The 7,619-nt window shown below is 27.8% G+C and overlaps 1 pseudogene; it reads left to right on the top strand.

Annotated features, from left to right (window-relative positions):
* The first annotated feature begins 3,366 nt into the window (after positions 1–3,366).
* On the top strand, positions 3,367–4,026 carry LOC114296010 (agamous-like MADS-box protein AGL62 pseudogene; annotated as a pseudogene).
* Positions 4,027–7,619: the final 3,593 nt, after the last annotated feature.

Genomic DNA, 7,619 nt, shown 5'->3' with positions numbered 1-7,619 from the left:
GTCTAAGATAAACACTGAGCAGAAATCCATTGAAGTTAGGCTTCTATTGAGACTAGGATTGAGTTGGCTATAAAAGAGAAACACTCCCAATGGGTCTAAGATACGCAATTTATATTCTGAATAGTGAGTTAAGTAATTTATCTATCTTTGGGAGATAAGTGACTTGATTATTAGAGTGTCCTCGGGTGGACGAACCACCTCAAGAATCTCTTCTTTCTGTTGCAGGTCACTCAGGTGCTATCTATTCTGTCACTGCTCTCCAGTTGAATACTGAGTTGGCAGTGTGGTCAGAAATTGACACACACACCTTCTATTTTAAGGAAAATAAAAGAAAAGAAAAATTGAAATTAAATTTCTACAACTTGATGAAAATGCCAAAGGAAACATTTGATATCCTGATCTCTACCTATTGATTGTGCAGCGTTGTGATCTTTATTATTGAATTACTTTGCGACATGATGTAAAAGCATAAGGTATGAGTAATCATTACAATGGTATAGCTATGAGTAGAATTCTCAAAAAGCGAAACATTATAAAGAATGTGTATCATATCTATTCTATAAATAAAAAATAAATGATATAATTTTATATTTTTTAAATTATAATAAAAAAAATGTCATCATTTTGTATAGAAGACAGCGTTAGTAATAGAAGCTTTAAATAGGAAAATCAATAATGGATAAATTGGTGCACAAGGTTTTCATGTTATTTTCAATTAATCAAATCACAACTGTTACAAGTAATATATCCGCCTAGTACAAAACCTTATAATTACTTGTATATTTTAAAGCATTTTCTCCAACTTTTCTGACCAATTTTACATTACGAACATAAAACACACACATACACACATACAAAACATTATTTAGTGTGTTTAGTTTGAGTTTTTTGAATTAAGTTTTTTAAAAATTGAATTTTTTATTTTTTGTGTTATTTTTGTTTTTAGTGAATATTTTTATAATTTTAAGCATTTTTTTTTTTTACTTTTTTAGATTTATCTTACTTAGATGTGTTTAAAAAGTAAAATATTTGTGAAAAAAATATTTTAAATAATTAATAAATATAAAAAAATATGAAAAATATATTGAATTTTTTTTTTTGTATTTTTGGTAATTAGTAAAATTTTTAAAGATTTTTTTCACAGAAATTATACTTTTTAAGTATATTTATGGTAGGTGTGTCTAAAAATTTTAAAATAAAATTCTTAAAATACTAAAAAAAATCAGTAAAAATAAAAAAATATGAAAAATAAAAAAAATAAATTTTTCTAAAAAATATTTTAAAAGAACTCAAACCAAACAAAGTGTTTGAGAGTTTGACTCTTGTAAAAAAAAAAAAAAACGAGTTTTTAATTTTGTTAATTTAAATTCTAATTTTTTTTATTTATTTTCAATATAACCCATCGATAAAAATGATATTTTAGTCATTAAACACAATAAAAAAAAATGGTATTTTAAACATTTTATGTACACCAACATTAAATTTAATGGCTGAAATACTCATTTTCTATCGACTTTAGTTTACAATTATAGATAAATAATTTATATTAAATTCAAATCAAAATATTATGATTTGAATTGACAAAATTAAAAATTAAAATTTATTTTGTTATAAAGATCAAATTCTGAATATATATATATACACATATATATTTTGTATTTACCCCAAAATTTTGAATAGTTTATCCACTATTTTTTTAAATTATTATTATTATTATTATTATTATTATTATTATTATTATTGAGGGATAAACAAATTACAATTGTCACATAAAATAATTAGTTGACTTCAAGATGAATATTTGTGAGTTTCTTTTAAATATATTAGGAAATAACATTATCCCATGAAGATTTTTTTGAAATTTTTGCTTGATTACAACTAAACATTTGACTTTGACATGAAAAGCCAACTAGCTCCTTATCATGCCAACTAAGAAAAAAATGATTTCATAAATCTCATGCATTAAGAGCATAAGATTTTATAACTCTCAAATCAGTAGATTAATAAATTGACAGTCAAAAGTTGAAAACAAAATCATATTGGCCAGCTTTATGAGTAAATTTCAAGTCCCTTTAAATTGCTCTTGTTTCATCTAAACATATCCCTGGTAAATGTGAATTTTTATTTTCTCTCTTGCGGGAAGAGAAAAGTTCTTCAATATTTTGGCCATGGCAAAGAAACCAAGCATGGGTCGCCAAAAGATTAAAATCGCAAAAATAGAGATAAAAAATCACTTGCAATTCACATTTTCAAAACGTCGTTCTAGACTTTTTCTAAGTCACTCAAACTTAGTTAGGCTTGGTTTGGTAACATGTTATTTTAGTAATTTTTTGATTTTTTATAAAAAGATGTATAGAAAAATAAAGAGAGCGATATGACAACTTATAATGATTTCGACTTTTTGACTAAAACTTCAATTTGCCAAACGATGCCTAATATACTCTCGAGGGCCCTCCACTATTGCCCACGTGAGTTTATTCTCTCGTATTTTATCTTTTTGTCACTTCCATATACAACCGAGTTATTTGTGATTACAGGACTCAAAATTACAGATGGTTCAACTAAAAAAACACGATTAAAATGCGGTAAAACAAAATAATTAGCATGGTAATATATAGTAATGTAACCATAATAAATTTATGCACTTTTTATATGTGTGTGTGGTTTTCTTCTCTTAATTTTCTTTTTTCCAATAAAGGAAGCTTAAGGAAGATGAAGAGGAAATGCTTATGGACTTGACATTGTTCGATTTGTTTCCTCTTGTTACTTCACCATCTTTTGTATCACATTCTATTTGGCAATCTATGGCCATAAATAAGAGTATATTGGGTATAACAGATGTATCACAACGATATTACTTTGCAAAAAAAAATTATATTGCCTTAGTGAGGATTATATACTTGGATTAGTGATAAACATTTAAGTATTATGATTGATTGCATTTGTACAAAGAAGGAAAAAAATAAATAATTTGACAATCTATGAGGCCCCAAATACAGTCTAATTTTGAGAGAAAACAAAATTGCATGCTTTCGCTATGCTTTTAAGTTTCAACACTCATTTTTGTTTTGAGATTTATATCACATTGGGTAGTTGTTAGCGTAGGAGAGAGTAAAAGGATATGGAAATTTTGAGACAGAATAACTTACCCCAAAACATGTAATTAAATTAAATGGCATGTAAAATATAGTATTAAAACCTAAAAGGAAGGAAATATGCAATAACTTTGAGAGTAAATTAAAGATATATATATGGAGTCACCCTATATATACTCATACTCTCATGTTTCTCTCATTAGACAATAACCTTTTCAATTCCCTATTTCTCTAATAATTTTTTTTTCTTTTTTTCTCATCAGTTGCAGCCATGGAAAGGAAGAGCAGAGGCCGTCAGAAGATTGCGATGACAAGAATGTCAAATAAAAGCAACCGAATCGTTACCTTCTCAAAGCGTCGTTCTGGGCTATTCAAGAAGGCAAGCGAACTCTGCACCCTATGTGGTGCTGAAATTGCCATCATCGTTTTCTCTCCTGGCAAAAAGGCCTTCTCTTTTGGCCACCCTTGTGTTGACACTGTTGTAGATTGTTTTCTCTCTCGAAACTCTCCACCCAATTCAGGCTCGCACCAACTTGTCAAGGCTCACTGCAATGCGAATGTTAGCAACCTCAACTTGCAACTTACCGAAGCACTTGATATGTTGGAAGCAGAGAAGAAAAGAGGCGAAGAGCTTAACAAGATGAGGAAAGCTAGCGGAGACGGGTGTTGGTGGGAAGCACCGGTTTGCGAGCTTGGACTTCAGCAACTCGAGCAATTGAAGGTTGCAATGGAGGATCTAAAGAAGAATGTTGCGAAGCAAAGCGAGAAGATTCAGATGGAGGAATCGAACCCGTGGAGGTTTTTTGAAGCTGGGTCAAGTTCCATGGGAGGGCATGTTGGAGGTGCTTCTCAAGATGTTAAGGTTTCTGGGCTAGGTCTGTCCATGACCCCACATGGATATACCTTCGGCTATGGACATGGATTTTTTTGATATTTTGTTGCTTGTTGCTATGAAGAACTTGCATGTTTGCTTATGATTTTGGGTTTAATTAGTATTATAACAATGTTATGCACTACAAAAATATCAATAAAATTGCAAAAATTTTAATAAATTATTATTGAAATATTGCAAACCTTTCGTAGAGAAAGTAAAATTTCATAAGTTTTGTATATAAACTGTGTATATTTATGTGAGTGAATTTTTTTTTTTCCTTTTCTTCTGCAAAATGTAATATTGAATTTAGATGTTTGATACATTTCGTCAACTAGGATCCAAAAATCAAGATTTAAAGAAACAAAAAATTTAAAACAAAATAAAAAGTGACAACCTGCCACTTCGTTGAATTTGTTTATGCACATATATCGTTTTTTAACTAGATAATATGGTATTTCATTCAAGAGATGATAGCTGAGACGTAATATTTTTATTTTTGGAAAAATTAACTGCAGGTGGTAATTATAAAAAATTATTACATGTGTGGAAAAGTTTATAATATTAATTATTAATATTGATAAAGTTTATTATTAATTTGTAGTTATTATTCCATTTATACACTGATTTGAAATTCTCCTTTATTTTTTTAGACTTAATCTACAATATTTTCACAGTGCCTATAACAAAATAGGAAAAATAACAAATCAGTGCAAATTTGAAAAAAATAATTTACAAATTACTGGTAAATTTTACAAATTTTAATAATTAAATTTTAAATTTTTTTTGTGAATATATAATTATTTTGAAAAAATGTCTCTGATTTGTAATTTTTCCAAAAAAAAATCTCATAAAACTGTTAGTCCATCTTGAACTTGCGACTTGAATAAAATTTCAGTATTATGATGATATTGATAACTTGAAATCACCAATCAAACTTACGTATGACGGGTGGACCCCATTTTCAATGATTATCTTACCAATACAATAAATAATAACAAATTATTAAATAAAACTACTGATGGCATGGTATAACTGCTACATTCAAATTTTTTATTTTGATTTTGAGAAATGTTAGGGATCATGAAAAGTCTCTCATGAAAATGATCATGAAAGATTTGTGACCCTTAGATTACCTTAATTAGTGTGTGGTGCTTTATTCTAAGTGTAATCTAAAGGTCACAAATCTTTCATGATCATTTTCATGAAAGATTTTTCATGATACCTAGCATTGCTGTTTTATTTTTGTCCAGCGAGTTTCCATTTGTTTCTAAATATGACGTGGGTAACTGACTAGAGATTTTAGGAATTAAAACTTAAATCTTTTGAATAATATGACAATTCCATTTGTTTCTTAATATGATGTGAGTAACTGACTAGAGATCCTAGGAGTTAAAACTGAAATCTTTTGAATAATATGACAATTCCAAGAGGATCTTCAATGACAATTGTTATAATAGTATAATAATAATAATTATTATTATTTGGTAATGAATAGTAGAAAATGGTAGAGTTATAGTAATGTGTTCCAATGGTTAGATGTCATTTTGGCAGAACCAAACACAGAAACTGATGTGCTCCCGAACATACCAATTTCTGTGTTTGGTTCTACAAAAATGACAATATTGTAAAAATTTATTTGTTTTGCTAGGAGGTGGGGAGAGAAATGGTTGGCTTTGGCTGAGTTAATAAATATGACAACTGCCAAAACTTGTATTAAATTTGGCACAAATTTTAGCATTTGTCAAATTTGATAGCTACCATATTCATCATTAGAGCACAACTGTTGTTATATTATAGCAATGGCAGCTCCAATGACAAACCATTGGAAAAACTCTAACTAGGTACTCGTAAATCGGATTGGGTCGGATTCCCTTTCATCTATCATCTATTCGAATTTAGGCAGATTTGAAAAAATCAATCTGCATTCGTTAGCTTAATTAGCGGATGCGGATTGAGTGGGCCATAAGGGTTGGTGGGTGGATGCGAATAGATTTGACGATTTGGATTTTACTATTTTATGTTTTTTTTTTTTTTTTTGAAAAAAAAATCATTGTAGAGTAATTTTTTACTATTTTGGACTTTATTTGAATCTAAAAGACTTATTCTTCATTTTTTATAATTAAAATAAAGGTCAGTTTTCAAATTTTATAAATAACTAATATTATTACTAAGTATAATGTATGCATTTTTTCAACAAACAAAGTATAAAAACAAAATATCGTTTTCTTAAAGAGGATTGGAGGATCAGGTTAGGTTGGGTGATCTCTCATTCGCCATCCGTCTGAATATAAGCGAATTTAAAAAATTTCTATTCACATCCAGCATTTCATACTATCAAAACTGCTTAAATGTGAGTGTATTGAATCGGGTCGGTTGATCTTAACAGACCACTCGAGTTCATGAGCATCCCTAACCCAAACCATTCACCTTACAAATTATGGAAATTTGTTAAAATTTTCTTATTAATGAATTACTTTGCAACATGATATAAAAACGTAAGATATGAGTAGTGTTTTCAAAAAGCGAAACATTATAAAGAATGTGTATCATATCTATTTTATAAATAAAAAATAAATGATATAATTTTATATTTTCTAAATTATAATAAAAAAATGTCATAATTAAATATAACATAAGTCATAACTAAAAAACTCATAGTCATAACTAAAATAATATCAAAACTAGAAAAAAAAAATAATAATAATAATTAAGGATGCATATGGTACATAATTTTCAAGAGTGTGTATATTAGAATTTCCCTCTCAAAAATAGGCAATACTTGATTTCTACAAATTAAAAGTAACTAAATAAATAAATGTCATAAAAATAAAAAGTAAAAAAGAAAAAAGGGCAGATAATTTTCTCAGGTTACACACATTATGTATAGAAGTTATTACACACATAATATAGCTGAGACGTAATATTTTTATTTTTGGAAAAATTAACCGCAGGTGATAATTATAAAAAATTATTACATGTGTGGAAAAATTTATAATATTAATTATTAATATTGATAAAGTTTATTATTAATTTGTAGTTATTATTCCATTTATACACTGATTTGAAATTCTCCTTCATTTTTTTAGACGTAACCTACAATATTTTCACAGTTCCTATAACAAAATAGGAAAAATAACAAATTAGTGCAAGTTTGAAAAAAATAATTTAAAAATTAATGGTAAATTTTACAAATCTTAATAATTATTTTTTTTTTTGTGAATATATAATTATTTTGGAAAAATGTCTATGATTTGTAATTTTTCCAAAAAAAAATCCCATAAAACTATCAATCCATCTTGAACTTGCGACTTGAATAAATTTCAGTATTACGATGATATTGATAACTTGAAATCACTTCCGTATGACGGGTGGACCCCATTTTCAATGAATATCTTACCACATAAACATAATAGAATAAATAATAACAAATTATTAAATAAAACTACTGATAGCATCATTGGCACGGTATAACTGCTAGATTCAAATTTTTTGTTTTTATTTTTGTCCAGCGAGTTCCCATTTGTTTCTTAATAAGATGTGGGTAACTGACTAGAGATTTTAGGAATTAAAACTTAAATCTTTTGAATAATATGACAATCCCATTTGTTTTAATATGATGTGGGTAACTGACTAAAGATTCTAGGTGAGAG

This window comes from Camellia sinensis, chromosome 9, assembly GCF_055761805.1.
Source record: "Camellia sinensis isolate YWXY chromosome 9, ASM5576180v1, whole genome shotgun sequence".
Lineage (NCBI taxonomy): Eukaryota > Viridiplantae > Streptophyta > Magnoliopsida > Ericales > Theaceae > Camellia > Camellia sinensis.
Note: the sequence above shows the minus strand (reverse complement) of the source record. Positions and strands in the feature narration are given on the sequence as shown.